Source organism: Pinus tabuliformis, chromosome 1_2 (assembly GCF_031772625.1).
Source record: "Pinus tabuliformis cultivar Carrire ecotype Pingquan chromosome 1_2, CPIR1, whole genome shotgun sequence".
In the NCBI taxonomy this organism is placed as follows: Eukaryota; Viridiplantae; Streptophyta; class Pinopsida; order Pinales; family Pinaceae; genus Pinus; species Pinus tabuliformis.
The window spans coordinates 201,745,551-201,767,364 of record NC_142298.1 but is presented as its reverse complement, the minus strand read 5'-3'; positions in this window follow the sequence as shown (position 1 = coordinate 201,767,364).

Sequence of the window (21,814 nt, the reverse complement as noted above, 5' to 3'; positions counted from 1 at the left end):
TACTTGCTTTTCTTATGCATTTACTTCTGCTTCTGCTTTTTTTTGTGTTTGTTTTCTTGTTTACATTCGTAGGTTAGTTTCGCATGAAACTTTGTGCAACTCTTGAAACAATCTGGGTAAAGTACAAGAGGAATTGTGCAGTTATCAATACTTGGTTATCTATCATCCTACCTATGCATTAAGAACTTGTTGCTTTTATTCCATGATACATCAATGGAAAATGCATACTGTTCGAAGTGAACCTCGGTTAAAACACAACGCTTGTGTGCTAACTAGTGTCACCTACTCTAGTCAGTTGTTTTTGGGTTAATCCTTGTCAGCTCAATCAAGTAGAGTAAGATCAGTGGGAAAACCTTAACAAGCACGTCAGAGGTATATATAAACTACTTTTTTGAAGGAACAACCTCTTTTTCTCTCAATAAGTTGAGATCCCTCTTCCTCCTCTGAAATGAATAAGTGCTATGCATAGTTCTCAAAATGAAAATGAAAAAATTAAAATGTGAAAATTTTTTAAAAAACTGAAAAATGAATAAGGCGAAAGAAGAGAAAGGCTTCTTACATAGAGAGGTGATGCAAGTAACTCCACCGGGGTATTGACCAGGCTCGTTGGCAGCGGAGTGATGGTTGTGTTCCTGCATGACTCCGCTGGAGTATTTTCCAGGCCTACTCGAAGCGGAGCAACACCAGAGATGAAACTAAAACTATGACGATCATATGACTTGTTCAGCAATATACCCCTCATCCCCAATCGAAACAAATATGTTGACTTGGCTTGGAATGTGTGTCGACCGACAAAGGGCTTGGTAGATGCTACATATTACAATCAAGCAAGTTTGGAAACCAAGACGAATAGATAATTGAACAATACTTTCGGAGGTGTTAGACTTTCTTTTCACGAATGAGATCCATTCAAAGAGCTGGAGTTCTACTAGTTTGTCGCCAAGTGTTGTGGCAGCTACAAACGCCCTCCAAAATTTTTCCTTAGCTTCGTTTTGGAGCCTTCCTACCAACTATCCTTAGCAGCATGTCTTGCACCGTCAAGCATATACGCTTCAGTTGTTTCTCAGTTTCTTGTTAGCATGTGCATGTTAGTTTGCTTCACTCCCCTCATAGACTGTCTTTCCAGACTTAGACCATGTGCTGGCCAAGAATCTCCCCCAAAAAATTGCGCAATTTTGGAGGGGAACCAACATTCCCTCTAGAAATTGCACAAATCAGCTCGCCAACCTGCTGAGCTCAAGAATTGTGCAAATCAGCGTGTCAGGCTTGTTGGTGTCCGAGTGTGAATAGCTATTCAACCCTTTTCCACATTTAATTTATCAATCCAAGTGCGTATATTATTTCAAGGAACGTGAAAATTATATAACTGAATTAATTAAAGAAATATTGTGATAGTAAATAAGAATCAGTTGTAGAATTATAAAAGCATTCAAAACAATTAAGTAAGGTACTGCAACATCAATCTAAATAAACAAACATAAATAAAATAACAACACACAAAAATAACACAGCACCTGATTAGAAGAGTGGGCCCAACTCTTTGATCAGGGCTGTGATGGACTCACAACTTATAGAGAGAACAACAAAATAACTTGAATTCAATTAATTAAACAGTCTTCTGTTACAATCTCAGTCCCTTGCATGGCTAACCCTGATTCACAACATTGAAACCCTTCTTATACAAATATTCAAAGAAAACCGTTCTCTGAATCTGGCAGCTAATGTCTACAAATATACATTTGTTGAAACAACCAACTAGTTGTCGAGAGAGAGAACAAGAAAGGTTTGGAATGGCCCGAAATCTGTTACACTGTTACAACGCTCAAAGTTATTTTTGTGATTTGCATATGTGACCTTTGACCACCGAATCTATAGAAATGACAGAATTAGTAACTCACATAGGTAAAATATTCATGACTATTACTTCATTAATTAAACATTCTAGGAAGACAATCGAAGAGGGTTTACCTTGTGCATTTAGAGCGATTAGTGAATATAAAGGATACAAAGGAGTGAGAGAGAGAGTAAAAATGGAGGGAAAAAGCATGCAGATTTGGTACCCAACATCTCCCCCCAACTAGTCTTTCTACATGTCCTCATGCAGCTCGTCGTCTCTTCAGATCTGGGTTGGACCGGCTGTGGTCAGCATGAAGCTGAGCAAGGTCGTATTCTTTGACCATCTCTATCCCCGGAGGTTTATATCCTTCTGTCATAAGGACATCCTTCCACCAATCATTGCTCACATTATATGCTGGAGTGTAATGCTCTGCTGGCAGCCAAATGAGGGGAAACTGAAACCTCAGCCCCATCCATCGGACCCCACAGGTCTGAATGCATGCAACAAAATGTGGCACTCTTTCTAATGCTCGAGAAAAATTGGGTGCTCCAAAAGGTTCCCAATTTTTGACAGCTGACAACGACATCATCCATCTCCTTCGGCAATTTTCAAGGGCTTCGTCTTGAAAAGTGACTATCTGTCTAACACAGAGGTTAGTACACCATTTATGTGTTGCCAAAATTTGTTCCTTAGATCTGTCAATATGTAGAAAGGTGGAGTGTTTGTTATAAATAGTCACTGACTGGCCATTCTCCCTCCTTATCATCAGTGGCTTTGTAGCTTGATTTCCTTCAAAAGTATCACAAGCCTTCCTCCATTTAACTTGATTAATAGTGTAGGAGGTGAAGGCTCTTAGGTGAATGTCTCCCACGAACAGAACTAGATTGAAGGTCTCGTCATCCCTCAAGAAATAACCATGCATGTAGAGTTTGCACATCAAGTGTTGGCTCACGATATCATGGATTCTTATGATATGAAGGAATTGTATTAGATCCTCAATCTCATGGCTGATCTCCTTGTAAATGCTTTCTAGGTAGAAGAAAAATAACTGTTCATGAAGAAACAAAGCATAACTATGGGCAGGAGGTCGATAGGCCATTACATGCTGTGCCAGGGTAAACATCTGTTCCTTATCTGCTTTTAACACTTGCACCTGCCCTTCTAAGTCCTTTATCTTTTTTTGTTGCTTCTCCTGCCTCTACCCTGCTTTATCTACCCGGTCTACATACCCAGTGATAATCTCAGTGGCCTATTATCGAACCCTCTTTGTCTCCTTCTTTTGTTCATTCACGACAAATTTCCATTTCTGAATTTCAGTAGCTAGGAAGAATTCTCAGGCCTCGAACAACTGTTCCACAGGACCAGTCTGTGTGGCAGCAAAAGTTGTGGGAACATCTTCTGTCTGGATAGCTACTGAGGAGACCTCAACCTTGGGCTTTACAACCTCCCATTTATACTTCCTTGTCTTCTTCTTTAGCCGAGATACCTACTTTCTCAACTTCTGAACCTCCATCTTTAGTCGCATGGTTTCTCTGAACTGAAGTTGATACCTTTCCTTGAGAGGTGGTCTCCTCTTCTCACACTGTTCTATCCACTCTTGTTTAACAATAAATTCATTTCCCAACCCCGCAGCTGGTTCAGAAAGTGGTGGATTTCCATTAAAGGCATCAACTAGCTCCTTTACCAGGTCTTCCTTACTTGGTTTTCTATCCTCAGGAGCACTCTCTTCCTCAACTCTTCTCAATTCAGGAACATCTGTCGCCTGGATAGTGCCTTCGTCAATCGCCCTCTACTTCAATCCTTTTGAAAAATTTCTTTTCCGTCCTGACCTTCAGGAAGCCCATGCTGGGAATTTGCAAGTCATGAGCCAAAAATGGCTACACCCTCCTTTGAGCTGACGAAATTCAATATGGGAGGAACAACAATTTCTTCTATTAAACAACAGGGGGAATGAATCCTTCTCACTCCTCTTGGCATTGTGGCCTGAAAAGGAGAGTGGGGGATGTTCTCCACCTGGTCTATACCAATCTCGTCTGCTACCTCTAGTTCTTTTTCTCCATCGCCTTCATTTCTCAATTGGGTTGAGCCTTCTTCATGCTTTGCCTCTTGTCCTGCAATTGATGTTGGTTCTTGTGGTGCAGCATCAACCTCAGGGTTTCTCTCTTCCACATTTTCCTGCCCTAACTGAGTTGGCGGTGGTTCTTGTGTGACACCCCTACTCATTTCAACATCCACATTTGTTTGGGAAAGCGATGTTGGTTATTGTGTAGCAACATCACTCTCCAGCTCCTTGACTGGAATTCCTTCTCCTTGTACTTCATTAATGAAAGTTGATTCTTGTAGAATAGTATCAACTCCATCCATTATCTTCATTTCTTCATCGATAGGTTCCACAGGTGAGGTTGGTTCTTGTTTGATAGCCTCGACTGTATCACCCATCGTTTCCTCCACTTCCATTTCTTGATTAGTAGGCTCCACAGGCAGGGCTAGTTCTTGTGTGGCAGCCTTGACTGTATCGTTGGTTCTTATATAGTAGCCTCGACTGTATCGCCAACTATTTCCTCCACTTACAATTCCATTTCTTTCGACTCCTCTTCTTCTTTCTCCATTTCCTCAGGCTCTTCTTCTTCTCTCGCTGTACCAGTAGGGGATGCTAGTTCTTCCTCCAATTCTTCTCATTCGTCCTCTCTAGCAATTATAACAGCTGCTACTTCCTCTTCCATCATCTCAAGGAATTGTGCCCAGGAACTTATAATTGGGTCAATGCATGCATGACCAACAGTCGAACCAGTTTGTGATTTGTGAGGACCGTCAACACTTGGTGTGAGCGCCAAGCGGACTGCACCATAGGTTGAAGACTTTTCATCAAGAAGAAAGGCATGTTCAAAGAATGAAATTGTGTCTACGGGAGTTGAAGATGGGCTAGAATTTTGAAATGATATTTGAACAAGGTGATAAACTGCCCTTCACAAGCTATATATTTCATGACAAAGCCTTCTACCTCATTCCATGGATACGTAAACAACTTACGGTCATACCCCCTTCCCTTCTGAACAATGCTTTCTCTAGCCTACAAAAATAATTCCAGAAACTCTGGAAGTGGAGTCTTCCTTGAAAATAACTTATGTCCTTGCTGTGTTAACCCACTGACTTCTGTAATGGCCTCTTCTGTGACGGGAATTTTTAATCCTTTAACTCGTGAGAAATTATCATCCATATTCATCACGAATTATACTGTGATCCCCTCGTCGAACCCCTGCAATCTGTTGAAATAAATGTCCCATCCTGCTTCTACGAAGACCCACCATACATCTGCATTGCTGCGGACCAGGGTTGTATCCTTGGGTTCATGATGCACAGCCAGTCCCCCATCCTGTAGAGACTATAACAACACTTCGGATGCAGCAGACTATTGGGAGGAGTTACAACAACCAACTTATTTGCAGTAACAACATGGTAAAAAAATGAATGAAATGGAACAATGGTAAAATAGTAGGTGATTTCTCAGGAAACAAAGAAAATCATGGTGAATTATGGTGAGTACAGTGAATGGTGTGGTAATTATTCCACATTAAATTAGAAGGGACTAATTGGTACATGTTTCAAATCCCAACGCATGTCAATGATTATGCAAAATAATGATGAAGATCGTGGAGCATACTGTCGGCACAAGGTTTAATGATGGTGATGGATTAATCATTAGTGTGGTTTAATTATGCCATCGTTTAATTATGATGGCACCCCCCCAACTTATAAATAGTCGTCCACGGCATGTCAATGTCTTGTCCATGGAATATTTAATTAAATCCATAAAAGTCAATGGAGACGTACCTGGCGACCTACCTGAGGGAAGTGACAGTTGGCAGAGTAACGGCGTAGTAACAACATCCAACACTTAGAAAATTTTCAGGAGTAACAGCATTGACGGAGTAACAACATCCGAGGAGTAAGACCATCGGTGGAGTAACAACACCCGAGGAGTAACGACATCGACGGAGTAACAACATCCGATACTTAGAAAATTTTTGGGAGTAATAGAAAGCATTTCTTAGAATTTTTTTCAAGAGGATCAGTATTAGTGGAGTGACTGTTTCAATTACTCAAGAAACTTTTCAGCTACTCAATTATTGTGCCTCAATAGTAGCTCTTGCAAAAAGACAAACAAGTGAGTAGTAACAACATTATATATATATATATATATCTATATATATATATATATATATCTATATATATATATATATATATATATATATATCTATATATATATATATATATATAGATATATATATATATATATATAGATATATATATATATATATATATATAGATATATATATATAGATATATATATATATATATATACATATATATACATATACATACATATACATACATATATATATATATATAGATATATATATATATATATATACATATATATACATATACATACATATACATACATACATATACATACATATATATATATATATATATATATATATATATATATATATATATATATTATTTTTTTAATTAAGGGGTGCAGAGGAGGTATCTTCTGAATGAACAACCTTTAATCCAGTTTTTTTAGAGAGATGTTTGATGAAGGCTTCTCTGGAGGTTGGACGGTGGTAAAGTCTAAGTCGATGTCCATTTACAATAAAAGAAACATGGGAATCATCGACTGTGATCAATTTGACAGTCCCATTGTCAAATACCGCATCAACCTCATATTGTCCCAACCATTGCGAGCGAAGATTTCCTTTAAAATCCTTAAAATGGGAATCATACAGTCATGCCCAATCCCCTCCATGAAACACCTTATTTTTAATAAATTTAATGTCCCATTTTTCTCTCTACTGTTGTATGGCAGTAGTTCTTTGGACAACCATCAAACAAATTTCATCAAGCTCATTCAGTTGTTGCAGCCAGTGTTTCTAGGCTTCTGAGAGGTCCAATCCTACTTCCAGAGCCGTTCTGAGCATACCGATTTCAAATTCCACCAGGAACAATGGGGATTTTCCATAGACTAGTTCAAATGGAAAGAATCCCTTCATGTTCCGCCATGTTGTTCTATACACCCAAAGAGCTTTAGGAGGTTTTTCAGCCCAATCCCGACGATGATTTTCCACGATCTTGGTGAGGCTATTTTCCAATACTTTGTTTGTGCTCTCCACTTGACCGTTTGCCTGAGGATGATATGGGGTTGTTATCCTATGCTTGATCCCATATTTTTCCATAAGCTTTGCTATCATCTGTGACATGAACTGTGCTCCTCCATCTAAAACTATCTATTTAGGAGTACCATATCTAGCAAAAATTTCTTCAAATAAAAAGTCTGAGACAATATACTTTGTTGCTTTCGCTACAATGTTTTCTTCTACCCACTTCGTTACATAATCTGTGTAGAATAAAATGTGGACTTTCTAATGTGAAGGTGGGTTAAATGGACCTACAAAATCAATAGCCCATCTCTTGAAAGGCTCAAGAAATAATTGTGGCTGTAATGGAATTTCATCTGAGCGACTAGGCTGGCCCATCCGTTGGTAGTTATCGCATCTTCGAACATAGTTTCGTGCATTGCTGAAGATGGAGGGCCAATAATACCCCATCTATAACACCTTGTTGCCAGTCCATTTATCTACAAAATTCCCCCCATAAGGGCCAGCATGAGCAGCTTTCAAAATATCATAGATGTCACTTTCTACTACACAACGACGGATATGTTGATCGCCCCCTGTATAAAAGAGATATCCTGCTATCCATGAGTAATGAGCACTATGATGAATGATCCTCCATTGTTCCCTATATGACAAATGCTGCATACTTTTCCTATAGCCAAATAGTTAGCAATGTCTGCATACTAAGGGGTATTAGTAGAAATTGCAAACAAATGTTCATCCAGAAAGATATCTTCTATAGGTTCTCCTTCATTATCAACATTTAATCTAGACAGTAAATCAACAACTACATTATCCTTGCCTGGTTTATGTAGAATGGTGATATCAAATTCTTGAAGTAATAACAACCACCATGTTATACAACCAGGAGTTACAGGTTTATTCATCAAATACGTGATTGTTGCATGGTCAGTGTGTACAAAAGTAGGATACCTAGTAATATAATGTTGAAATTTATTAACAACATAGATAATAGCCAAGAAATCCTTCTCTGTTACTATATAGTTTAGCTCAGTAGATGTTAAATCCTTTCTGACATAATAGACCATATACGGCTTCTTATCTTCTTACGGTCCCAACACCACCCATACAGCCGTTTGAGAGGCATCTATGTGGATATGAAATGAAAGTTCCCAGTTGGGACCATGTAAGATTGGAGCTTGGTAGATCAGTTCCTTGATTTTCTCAAAAGCTACTTCACAATCATCTGTCCATAAAAATTCTGCATCTTTAGTTAACAACTGAAAAAGTGGGAATGCTATCTTGGAATTTTTTTCTATAAAACGCCTATAGTAACCAGCGCAACCAATGAAACTATATACTTGAGTCGGTGTCTTGGGTATAGGAAAATGCATAATTACTGTTACATTGTCAGGATCAACTTGTATTCTAATAGTCGAAAGCAAATGTCCCAGCACTACTCCCTCTTCTCTCATCATATGACATTTTGTTGTACTAAGAGAAACATGCATCTGTTTACACCTTTTAAGGAATTTCTCCAAGTTTTCCAACCCTTCTTCAAATGACCCTCCATACGACATGAAATCATCCTTATAGATTTCAACATTGTCATCAATTAAATCAGAAAAAATCCCTAATATTGCCCTCTGAAAGGTAGCAGGCGCGTTACAAAGACCAAACGGAAGGACTTAGTAAGCGAATGTTCCCCAAGGGTATGTAAAGGTATTTTTGTCCTAATCCTCAGTAGCTATTTGGATTTTGTTATACCCACTAAACCCGTCCAAGAAAGAGAAAAAAAAATTCCCGGCCAGGGTATCAAGGACTTGGTCGATAAATGGCAGAGGAAAATGATCTCTCATGGTTGATTTATTCATCTCCCTATAGTCTACACAAATCCATCATTCACCATTATTTTTAGGAACAATGACCAGTAGGGATACCCACTATCTATCCCAGATTGGTAGATAAATCCTGCATCCAATAACTTCTAGAGCTCCTCTTTGACAATGTTTTTCAATGCAAGGTTCATCCTTCTTTGAGGCTGTCTCACGAGTCCACAATATTCTTTGATGTAAATATGATGAGTACAGAAATTGGCAGGGTTACCTTTCATGTCAGTATAATCCCAGGTGAAAGCTTCTTTCTGTTCTCGAAGGATCTTCAGGATCTATTCAGTCTAGGCTGGTGAAAGATTCGGGTTGATATTAAGTGCCTTCCTTGGCTCAATCTCCACCGATATGTTGTCAGAAAATGTTGTTATAGGAATGTCTTCATTTTCGGTTTCTAATCCGATAGTTTCCTGTGTTTCACAGCTCATGATGGATTCCAAAAACTACCGAGTTCAATCTAGAACAACATGAGGGCTACTAATAAAAGTGTTGATAGTATCATCCTCTATCTCGTTCTTAAAGCAGAGGGCTTGCCCCATGGTAAGCACTGGCTGGAGTTCCTTTTGTTCAGTTTTGATCCCATCCAAAGACAAAGAGTTATATTTTGACTTTTTCTGCGAGCTTGGTTCTTCAGGGGGATACATAATAAGATTCTTAGTATTTTCCTCATTAGAAATTATCATGTTTCCTAATCGAAATCCAATATAGGAATTAGCGGTTGCAAGCCAAGCCCATCCTAAAATAAGGGGATCACCACCAGCTAGGTACTGCAGTTGCAATACTAGGAGATCAACGGGATAGCGCCAAAAATCCATCAAAATCATTATGTCTTCCAATTTCCCTATTGGTCTAATTGTAGATCTTTCTATTAGTTCTAAGACTGTAGGGGTTGGCTTAAGATCACACAATCCTAGTGTAAGCATGGTTTCAGAAGTAATTACATTAATAGCAATGCCCAAATCTACCAATACATTCAGAATATCTACTCGATTAATATGAATTGTTAGAATTGGGTCCCCATATTTTACAGGCATAGCCTTTCCCATCATAATGTTAGACAATCTCCCCATAACATGAATCATGAGTGGATCTTTTATTTTCTTCCCAGGTCTCTTAGAACAATATTCTCTGATAGTTTTAGCATAAATAGGTCCAACTTTCATGGCCTGGAGCAGGGGGGTTTTTACAAACAGATTCTACAATTCTCCTAAGAGATCAAATTTTGGTTGAGGGACCCGTTTACTTAAGGCTAATCATTTTCGATAAGGAGGATTGGTTTGACAGGCCTAAGTAACAGTCAAATGTGAAGAAGAATTTTCCACATATGGTTGGGTTGTCTCATCCTTGACTGCTTGAGATTTTGGATTCTCATCGTCAAGATGTTCAACAATAATCGGCGATGTAGGAGCATTTACTATCCATCCAGATCACATATTTATCTCATTAAACCCTGTAGTAGAAATGCTATACAAAGGAAGATTGAGGGCGTCTGCTTTTTGAGCGCCCTTATTATTTGGATTTAGGTTTGGCTGGATAGGAAGTTGGGGTCTGTTGTGGCCACCAACAACCCCCCTCTTTGTTTAGTATTAGCAATAACACTAAGCAAATGGGGACCCTTAATAAAAAATTCAAAAAACATTTTATAAAACTTTTTGTATTCTACTCCTTGAACTTATGTCGCATCGCATCCCCTTATGAGCATAATAAAAACTGCGAAGAAGCGACGCGAAATTCATCGCATCGCACACATTAAGAAGCGCTCTTAAATGAAAATCTTAAGAAATATCCTACGGCCGATGTGCGACGTCGCATATCGCAATATCGCATAAGCAGCACACAATGATTTAATGACTCATGCGATCCGCGATGCTGCGATCTGGCGATATCTGCGATCTGCGATAAATGCTATCTGCGATCTGCAATCTGCGATAATCCGATCTGAAAAAGCTTGCGATGACACATCTAGGTAATGCGATGACGCGATGCTACTATTGCCCATTGCAAATTTCCTCGTCTCGACATTCAAGAAAAGCTGTCCGTAAACCAAAAATTAGGCGCGCACCTTAAAAGAAATTAATGAACATGTGCCAAAGTGTTAATGAAGGACGGTTTTGTGTTTTTCGAAGAGTCAGTTCATGATGGGTGTCATGATTTTATACATTCATAGAGGTTAGAGCTTTCGTATCAGTATTTATTATCATTACTCTTTTCCTTTGCGTGAACTGCAGGAATGAAAAACAGGAAACAATATGAAGCAATGAGCAGGAAACATCTAAGGAAAAGGGGAAAGCGTCAATGCTCGGAGAATAGAGAAGAGATGCCTTCATGAACGGATGCCGCATGCAACAGAACCATAGATTCCAGAGTATCATTCAACAGATGCTGAGGTCGATAGGTGATTCAACATTCAGGGTCAGAAAGCTCACAAAAGCAGCATGTTTACAAAAAATCCTAAAACTTCTACCCGGTAAAGGAAAAAGGCGCTAAAGAAGGAAAACGCACCAGAAAAGCCCGGATCAAAGAACAGAGGCAGTTTTCGATGCGCGATTAGTGCCTAGCGCTAATCGCGCATCGCTAAGAAAATTGTTCAGAAAGCAAAGTCCCTAACTTGCTTAGTCATTCGCAAGTCCGGAAACCGAAATAGCAAAAGCAGAAGCAGTTTGAGGGAAATTTGGGTTGTTGCCAAGTATATACGCAGTAAATTCGCCCAACCAGAAGATAATTCCCAAAAATATCTTCTAGTGTACTAAAAAAGTGGTGCCAGCGCTTGCCATTTCTGTTTTCATAACTCAAACAAAAGCAGAAGGCAACCAGCCGACTCTTCCCAGGCGTATGTTGAATGCTCGCAACATTTAAGGAGCAAATGCAGAAATAGTTAGGAATTAGATTTAGTTTTTAGAAATAGTTTTGCTTTAGAAGAAGGGCAGTCATTTAAACCATATCCTAAATTTATGTAATTAAGTTAATTAGTTAGCAGTATTTAAACCCTTCTCATGCATTTGGAGAAGGGTCCAGAAATTTGTCAAAAACTTGTCCTCAGAACATGCACTTTTGCACCCTCAGAGGGGGTTTTGATGAATGGATGGATCAAGGTTTATTAATGTTTGCATTTGATATCTGCTACTGATGTTGCACTTCTGTACTCTTAGTAGATGTTAGAGCAAGGAGAGATAAATCATTTTTGCTTGAAGCTTATGAGTAGGATCAGTCATAAATGGTACTTTTATCTCTTAGCCATTTCTACTTATATTCTTAAAGTGATATACAGTTTTAGTTGTTTATATGTTATTGCATGAATGTGTGAGTGACCATTTGGCACTTTTGTATGGTGGAGCCATTTATTTATGTCTGATATATGAATAACTTATTATGCGATATGTTGTCCACAACTGTTTTGCCTAAATTTTTATGCAAAGTAGTTCATCTTAATTGATTTCTATTCTTATGATAGCTGAATGATATTTACTACCAGTTATTGTTTGAAATCTCTTTAGATCGCATAATAGAAGAGATACACCCCAGGTTAGCATAGATTAGATGTGTTGTTTTTCATTAGATTACAATAGCATAAAGTTAGTTTAAAAGTTTGAATTAGATTAGCTTTAAGTATCCTTAGATCAGCAACATCCAATTCTGCACACACACACCCTTAGATTGGGAAACTGGTCCCATTATCCCCAGTCGGACCCGCTATACCAAACGGATAAGGAGCTGCCAACCAAGGTCCGGACCGGGTGGGTATTCCCCTTGTTTTCGACCCGATTTTCGGGGCTTCAACAGGGTCGAAGAGGAGGATTATTGGAGGAAATGTTAGATGGAAGCTGCAACTGCTGCTGTTGTGTAGGCTAAGGGAATTGAGTAGCAGGGGGAACAGGGCTACGCTAGCTTTGAGACCATGAAGAACTTGAGTTATGTTGAGGAAACCATGGTTGCCAAGGTGGGTATTGATAATATTGAGGCCAAAAGGGAACTAAATAAGGATTCATATTATAATATTGAAAAGGATCCTGAGACATACCTAGATTTAAGCCTGATGATCGTAGTTGCCATGGTTTCTTAGACCCCATAAAGCATAGCTGATCTGGTTCTTCATTAATCCCTTGAAATATTGCCTTTAGTGTTGGAAGAGATGGACATGCACCGGTGGAGTGACTTTGTTCAAAAATAGCACATGTCTCTATAGTGTCTAGTGGACACTCCTTTAGTGGATGTTTCTTTCTACATCGGGGGCAAAAAATAGCCATAGTTCTTTCCAACTCCATCTGCTTTTTCTTTGCCTGTAATGTGTCCATTTGGGAGGATAATCTACTTAGGATATCAGTTTTCAAATTATCCAGCAGGTTCCCAATTTCTGCTTTTGTGATTCCCCCACTTGATGCTTTGAAAGTTCAGATTCCTTGTTTATTCCATGCATCTCCCCTTGAACATTGAATACAGAGTTCACAGATGGTGTCAAAATCTTCTTTAGATATATTCCCTTTACCTATGACGTTTAACAGCTCCAAAGATTCTTCCCTTAAGGCCTGGAGAAAAATTATTTTCAGGATATCCTTATCCAGGTCACTGTGGCCAGACCTCTGGAGAGTGTACTTAAAATGCTCTACACATTCCTCCATATTTTTGTCCTCCTTTTGCATGAATTTAAAAATTTCTTCCTTAATGTCCCGAGATTTATAGTAATCCTGATATTTTTCTAGGAAATCCTTCTTCATGTCATCCCAGGTAGAGATGCACTTTCCTCCTAGACCCATAAACCATCGCAACGCTGTCCCTTTTAGTGTAACATGATTTTATTTTAGCTTTTGAGCATCATTGACATAGTCATACCCTCTACAAACAATATCAAACTCGAATAGGAAAGTGTCTGGATCTTCCATGGAAAGCCCATGGAAGTTTGGCAGTGCGGTTAGTGGAATAGGCTTCATTGGTGCATCACCCGTGATTTCCCCAATCAGGAATTCAATTGAAGATGTTGCGAGTGCCATAAATATCTTCCAATACTCAGTTGGAACTTCAATAGATTACTTCTGTGTAACAATTGGTGGTTGTGGAAATTTAACAACACTCCCCTGATCGCGAGGTGAAGAAAATCCTCTGAGGTTTCCTTCTTCAGTCCTTGAGTGGATTCCTTCTTCTGACCCTATGTTGGCCACTTCCTCCCTATTTGATACCAGAGGAGGTGTCCCTAATCCTCTGATTCCCTGCTTCATGCTTCTCCTGTAGCTGTTGAAAGGGATACTTCCACCATTGGAGGCTGTATAGGTTGTTCCACATAATTCCCTTCAGATTTTGTGTGAACTTTTACCCTAGCAGCAGCTCGCGAAGAGGCTTTTGATCCAAATTTTGTGATAACCTCCTAGATATAGGTATTCCTCCCCAAATACTTCCTTCCTTTCCTTTAGGGTCCTCCTTTGCCCCTTTTATTCGAACCCTTGTTCATACATTTATTGGAAAGAAAACATTAAAAATTTCACAGCTCAAGGCCTGGAGCAGGGCCAAAAACTCTTTTACCTCCTCAGGACAAGAGGATGATTTGAAAACAATACACTAGCAGAAAGAAAATTAAAGCTCAGGACTTCGAGTAGGGTGAGAAAACTATTTCCCTCCCTAGGATGCGAGAGTGGCCCCTATATAGAAATCAAAAAGAAAATGAAAAAGAAAAACCAAAGAAAAACAACTAGGGCTTAGTATCTAGAGTAGGGTAACGATTCCCTCCCCAGAATGAGAGATTGGTTTCTAAGAAGCCAAAAAAATGAAAAGCAATCGGAAAGAAAAGAAAAGAAAACACTACACTCAAGACTTAGAGCAGGGTAACAAATTCCCTCCCTAAGATGAGAGATTGATCCGTAGATCAATGTGGATTGTGTTCTTGCACCTTGTGGCTGAGTGTGAATAGCTATTCAACCCTTTTCCACATTTAATTTATCAATCCTGGTGAGTATATTATTTCAAGGTAATGTGCAAAGTATATGCAAGTAGTAATGACACAATCCAATCACCATTCCCATATTCAATAACTCAATTAATTAAAGAAATACTATGACAATAAATAAGAATCAATTGTAGAATTATAAAAGCATTCACAACAATTAAGTAAGGTATTGTAACAACAATCGAAATAAACCAACATAAATAAAATAACAACACATAGAAATAATGCAGCACCCGATCAGAAGAGTGGGCAGAACTCTCTGATCAGGGCTCTGATGGACTAACAACTTATAGAGAGAACAACAAAATAACTTGCATTCAATTAATTAAATAGTCTTCTATTACAATCTCAGTCCCTTGCATGGCTAACCCAATTCACAACATTGAAACCCTTCTTATACAAATATTCAAAGAAAATCATTCTCCGAATCTGGCAGCTAATGTCTACAAATATACATTTGTTGAAACGACCAACTAGTTGCCGAGAGAGAGAGAACAAGAAAGGTCTGGAATGGCCTGAAATCTATTATGTTGTTACAGCATTGCCAAAATGGTGTTATAAGCTCAGAGTTACTTCTGTGATTTGCATATGTGACCTTTGACCACTGAATATGTGGAAATGACATAATTAGTAACTCACATAAGTAAAATTTTCGTGACTATTACTTCATTAATTAAACATCCAGGAAGATAATCGAAGAGGGTTTACCTTGTGCATTTAGATCGATTAGTGAATATAAAGGATACAAAGGAGTGAGAGAGAGAGTAAAAATGGGATGAAAAAGCATGTAGAATTGGTACCCAACAAGGCTTCCCTCAGAAAATGTTGGGTCATTAGGGCTTGACCCAAGTTCGGAGTTGATTTAGCCAAACAAATCCCGGTACTACTGGCCCTTTCGGCAACAGCCTGCGGAGCGTGGACTAAGGTCTCACCTGAAGTAGTATGGGGGGGGGTGCTAGAACCAAGTTTCCACACCCTAGAGATGTCTAATGGTTTCAAGTGGTCCGCAGTTCGACCCTGTGCGCACGTCGCTATGTGCACTTACTCGTCACTCGCAACTAAGGTGCTTCTTTCGCGCAACCCTACTCGGGGGCCAAACAATGTTATTACCCAAGTCCTTACTAGTAATCCGATATTAGTTGATTAACTTAGGTTATTTGTATTCTTTCAGTTATACTTAACAATATTTCACGATTCATACAAGTGCGCACTTTAAAGAAACAATACATTCGAAAATGATATCAAACATGTAATAACTGAGAAAAGATACACAAAATTGGTAACAAAACATTTCTTTATTAATCTCTTCTCCGATTACAGACTCGACTCCACCCTGCACACTCAGCTGTAGGGGTCCGTGCACTTAGCTGTGAACAACTAGGCCTTTGCGCACTCAATTGCAGAGCCTTTTTCCTACTCTATGACCCAAGACACACTTAGACACTTGCTCTGTGCTTCTACTTATCTACCTGATACTTTGCTCCAACTAACTATATTTTACACTTAGAGCCTTGCTATATTTATACAATCCCATGGTCTGCGGACCATGGGTAGGCCAGCATTATCTTACAAACTAGGGTAGACAACCCTATGACTCTAACATACATTTTGCGCTCCGTGCCCACAATTCACGGAGTCTTTACAACCATATCAAGTCAAAACTTGGGCTTTGAGCCCCAAAACATGCCTTGGGGGGATTCCATGCCCAACAGGCCCCCAACACAAACATCATGACTCGCCCTCAAGTCACTTTGTCAGCACAGCGATCTTGGTGTGGAGTCCCTCTAACTGTTCTCAAATGGTACTAATGTCTGCAATGCACTGAGTTACTGCTTTCTGGACCTGCTACATTCGTTCTTTTGAGGCCTCTCTGTCTGGCATGCTTCCCTACATCTGCGCGTGCATCCCTTGTATGTGTGCGAGCTTTCCTTCGATATTCACTGTGATTGTGAAGGCCTTGTCAATCCATGGCTGAACGCATGCTTTGAGAATTGCTTCCTTATGTCACACCATGTCCACCTGCTCCTTCAATGCATTAGCTTGTTGCATCCTTGCAAGCCGCTGAGTGAGGACTACTCTTTGTGCAGTTCCTCGAACACTTTCGTATTGCTGATAGAGTTCTCGCACCTCTATCTCCAGGCACTGGATGTTGGGGTCCTCCTGCAAAGTCATGAGGACCTCAAGTGCTTGTTCCAACATGCTGGTACAGTCTCACACTGCACCCCCAATTTCTTCCAACCCTGCTCCAATAGTGCTAGCGCGCTGTTCTCTAACTTCCGAGGTAGTGGAAGGATGTGCCTTCAACTGCAGCTCGACGATTTGAAGATTCAACTCCAGTTGAACCTTTGTCATTTCTTCCCTGGCCTTGTAGACTCTGCTTGCCAATCTGTGGATCCGCACCTCTACTAGTAGATGTACTAGGATGCCTAGCTCCGGGACGCATTGGCAAGCGTCATCTACCATTTGCTCCAAGTGTTGATTTTGCGACACCAATTCGTGGCGCTGCAAGGTGAGTTGTTCCATGTTTATCTTCTGTTCGCTAAGAACTTGGATCGCACGGCTCTCCCTGGCCCGCAGCTCTGCCGGTATCCCATCCTATAGAAGATACAATGTCTCTTGTGGAAGGGCAGCCAAATTAAGGTCAAGGCCTTTCAACATGTTAACTGAAAATCTATCGGTCACATTCGCTGCGATTAGGGCCTCTTTCGGCAACACTACCATGTTTTCCATCCGTGTGCACAACATCTGCTCTGTTGCCGAGGATCCTGTTGCAAGGTGGGTATAAAGGGTACCCACTTGAGGGGGACACACTTGTAACTCCTTCAACTGTGCCCTGAGGACCCCCAACACAGTCTAGTGCTCCTGCATAAAATCCTGAAGTGATTTATTGGTGACATCGCAGACCGTCTCACTGATGCCATGGATATCACCTTTGGTTAAGGTGGTTGCATCAATGGCCAAATTTGAGGCCTTGACCTTCTTCCTTGGTCCCACTCTCTTTGTGATGCGTGGGTGCTTTAACTGTGTAGACGTGGCCTCTGGGTCTGCGCTCCCTTCTCATGTTTCTGCTTCCTCTACCTCCTGCCCCTGTGAGGACGTTGCTTGGTCCTCATCCACCTTTACTATTGCTTCCTCTGTTGCCTATGCTGCTGCTACTTCTACAACCTTTTTTTGCTATGTGGCTTTCTGTGTCACTTCCCACACTGCCTTTTCCTTAGCTTCCATTGTTTCCTTCCACCCTTTTTCAGCCAATTGTGTGACACGCAGCTTGGCGTCATCCTTCATCTTCTGCGCTGCCGCCTTCTCAAGTTCTGTCAGGTATGGGGCGCGCCATTTCGGAGGCCATGTCTCCAAGACAGTGAAAATGGTGTCGTCAGTGGCTATAAACGGGAGCTTCGTCCACTGCTTCGTTGTATCCTTACGTGCCCTGATGTATACATTATGCATGTCGGCTTTGAAATTTGCAAAACTCTGCAAACTATTGTACACCATAGATGATAGGCATGGCCTCCGATTGATCCACATCGATGCTCATCTCCATGAGCACCCAGAAAATTTTGGTGGCGTGAATCCGTTTTTCATCCTTTGTGGCCCAGAGCGAAGTGTACTTCGCGGCCTCCAGTAATTATCTGTCAATGATGGGGAATTGACTGTCCTCCGGCAGTTCCCCCATTACAAGCATTATGGATAACAACACCATGTGTAATGGAAGGTTTTTCCCTGCTCCTAGGCTTCGCGACAGTTCTTCAAAAATTCCTCGCAGAGGAATTCAGACCAGTTGAAGTGGACCCCCTTTGCGCACTGCTTGGCCAGTGCAACTACCGGAACTGGTACCTCATCGGCACAACACTTCCTCATTATCTTTCCATCCAGGAGTTGGGTTGCTACACATACCCCTTTTTCCTTGATGCTGGAGATGGCGTAGCCCCTTTTCGTCTTCTCTAGCTTGTATTTTGTCTTCATGGCTTCTACAAGGGCCAAATCACTGGCCTTTCCTTCAATTATGGTTGTGGGGTCCTTTCCTTTACAGAGGAGCCGAGAAATGCGGTGAATGAGGTTTGCCATGATGGGGATAGGCTCCTCTAGCCATAGAAACCCATCATGGACCAGGCAGAGCAGCTACCTGATGAAGAAAATGGTGATGGGTGCATGATGGAAATGCAGTATCCATAGTAAGTGCAACAACCCGGAATTTTCCACACCGCGCAGCCATTTCTGCGGCTCTAACACTGTCACCACCCCCTTAGTGTTTTGCTTCATTAGGTTCTCAGTCTCTAGGTGCGGGAACTTCTCGTGGTCAGCGAGGTCCCAGTCTTCAAACTTCATGGTTGGCACGTGGCCTAGGTGCATGCCCTCAAACACAATGCCATCTGGGACAAGCGAGGTCTAGAGTGAACTCTTGGTTTCATCCAGGTCCTTCGGCACTTTAGTTTTCTCTTTTCGTGGAGGGACATAAGCAAGAAGTTTTATTGCAGAGCGTATAGGTTGAATACCCTCCTCCATATCTTCGTCTTATTCCGCTATGATGATAAGGGCCTGTAAATCTTCTTCTTCCTCATCTGTGTCAGCCATGATAACTTTTCCTTTATCGACCATTTGATAGCTTACTGCATAGTCGATTCCTTGGGCACACACATACAGGGGGCCATTACTTGTTTATCTTTCTTGGGCCTCGATGTTCACGGTGATTTGGGGATTTCTACCAAAACCTCGGTGCCTTCTGGAACATCCTCCACCATTGGGGTCTGCGCAGCCTTGCCAGTGGTTACCTCTTCAATTCCCAAACCACCCTTAGTTGTTGTCATCGTGTCTATGCTGTATTCTGTTGCTCGCAAACTTAGGAGCTCAATTATCACTCGACTCTCAATGCTTAGTGCTCTGCTCAAGCGCTCAATGCTCAAAATGACAAAGTGTTGTTCGTTGGCCAACCCTTTGTGTTTTATATCGCCTTTTGAATTTGAATTTGATTTCTCCCCCCAATTTCAGGCCATTAATGCTTTCTTGGTGGCAGATTTTCCCAAATCTTGCCCATAAATCCCGTCTTAAATGCTCGTCACCCACTCCATTTGGCCTCAATTCGCACATCCAATCATGAATAGTGACTCCAACGGTCACTTTCTAGCTAACTCGTGTGGCAGCACAACCCTCTATGCACAGTCGTGGATCTTGTGACGCTCTGCTTCTATGCGCATATCCAATATCACACAACTCCTGGGCAAAATATTTTATAGTCCTGCACTCCCTTCCAACTGCCTGGAGTGCTAGGATTGTTCTCCTTATGGCTAGTCAGGTGGTCGCACCACCCCTGTGTGGCTCCATCCCGTTGGTTCGTGGAGAATCCCCACCTTCCGTTGTTGTGATCGGCACCGCGCACTTTACTACTTGCACCATGCTACCCTGGTCACTACATTTGGCGATATGCGGTCCTAGGCAAGGTAGCAGACTAACCAGTTCACAACGATAGTCTTCCAATTTGTCAATATGATCGTATGCACCTTGCCTTACCATCCTCAATTTTTTGATGAGAAATGCTTCCTTTATTTCGTCTTGCAGCTTCTTGGCCTCCACATCCATCAAAGCACTTTTCTCCTATAGTCGTACCCGGTCTTTTTCGAGCTCGCGAAGTCTAAGGTTTCCATGTCAGATTTCTTCCTCGAGTTTTATGTGTTCTTTTTCTCGCGGCTGTGTGATTCATTTGTTCCGGGCTTCATGGACTATTGTATCTACGTGTGTTTCTATGTGCAAACTAGGATTCACTCGCTCCATAGGGAGTACAGGCCCTGCTTTATACTTTTGCCTCAGAAGTTCTTGTGTGGTCAGGGTTTTGCACATGGTCCTATAAGCCCATAGAACCACTGGTATGCGCAGGTCCTAGCCAATGTGTTTCCTATGGTGGACCGCGTTCAGTACTTCGCACACTTTGCCAAAGGCTTCTACGTGGATCATTGTTTGCATGCTTGGTCTTGTCCAACTTTGTGGTTCGTAACCTTGTCTTGCTCGCTCCTGCTTGTTGGTCTCGTTTCCCATTGCTAGGATGGTGGGTGTTCATGCAGGCTGCGTACCATATGCCCGTACCCATCTGAAGAGGTGGCTGCGTAGGCTATTTTGTCCATCATACCTGGCTTCCATCTGCATCTGAGGCTTTCTAAATTGTAGAAATATCACCGTTTTGCATTCACAACAGTTCTCAAAACTTCTTTGATGCATAACCCACCATCTTGCGGGCGTAGCGCACAGTGCCCATTTCAGAGCATCAAAATGCTATTGTTCTGGCACTTCTCTTTCAAATTTGTTCAAGAATTCATCCACTAGTGTCAACTCGTCATACATGGGCAGATCCCTTACTATTGTTGTCATGTAGCGTAGTGATATTATCATCATGTTGCAATTGAGCGTGGTTACCTCGTGTAACCGATTCTGCCATCGTTCTATTTCCTCATCTGAATCTGATGTGCAGGAGATTTTTCGCTCCCACGAAATCCTGCCATCCGTTGTTGGACTCACCCAGTCCTATTCCCGTGCGGTTATCTTGTAGATCCATTCTAGATTGTCATCTCTTTCATCATCACACATTGGCTCTGTGTAGCATGATCCTTCTACAAGGTCTAAAGGTACCACTATGCGCAGTGACTTTTTCTCAAAAATCATTTTCTGCTTCTTCAAATTTATCACCGTGTTCATATCAATGACCCAATCTATTCCCTGTAGCATGGGATAGGAATTGTTGTCATCGACAATCTCTATCACTTTGAAATCTACAAGCGCGCTCGCACCTTCGATGTCTACTGTTATTCCTTGCAATCTTCCCATTGGTAGGATCTTTTGCTGGTTCGCCATTTGCAATTGAATAGGGGACCATTGCAACGTGGGCCTACCCATGCGCTCCCATATTTTCTTTGGCACAACGTTTTCATCCAATCCTAGATCCAAAATCACTTGATCCATTTCATATTCCTCGATTTGCGCAGTTAATCTCATCTCCCTTCCCGTTTGCGTTGTGTGCTTCCCGAGC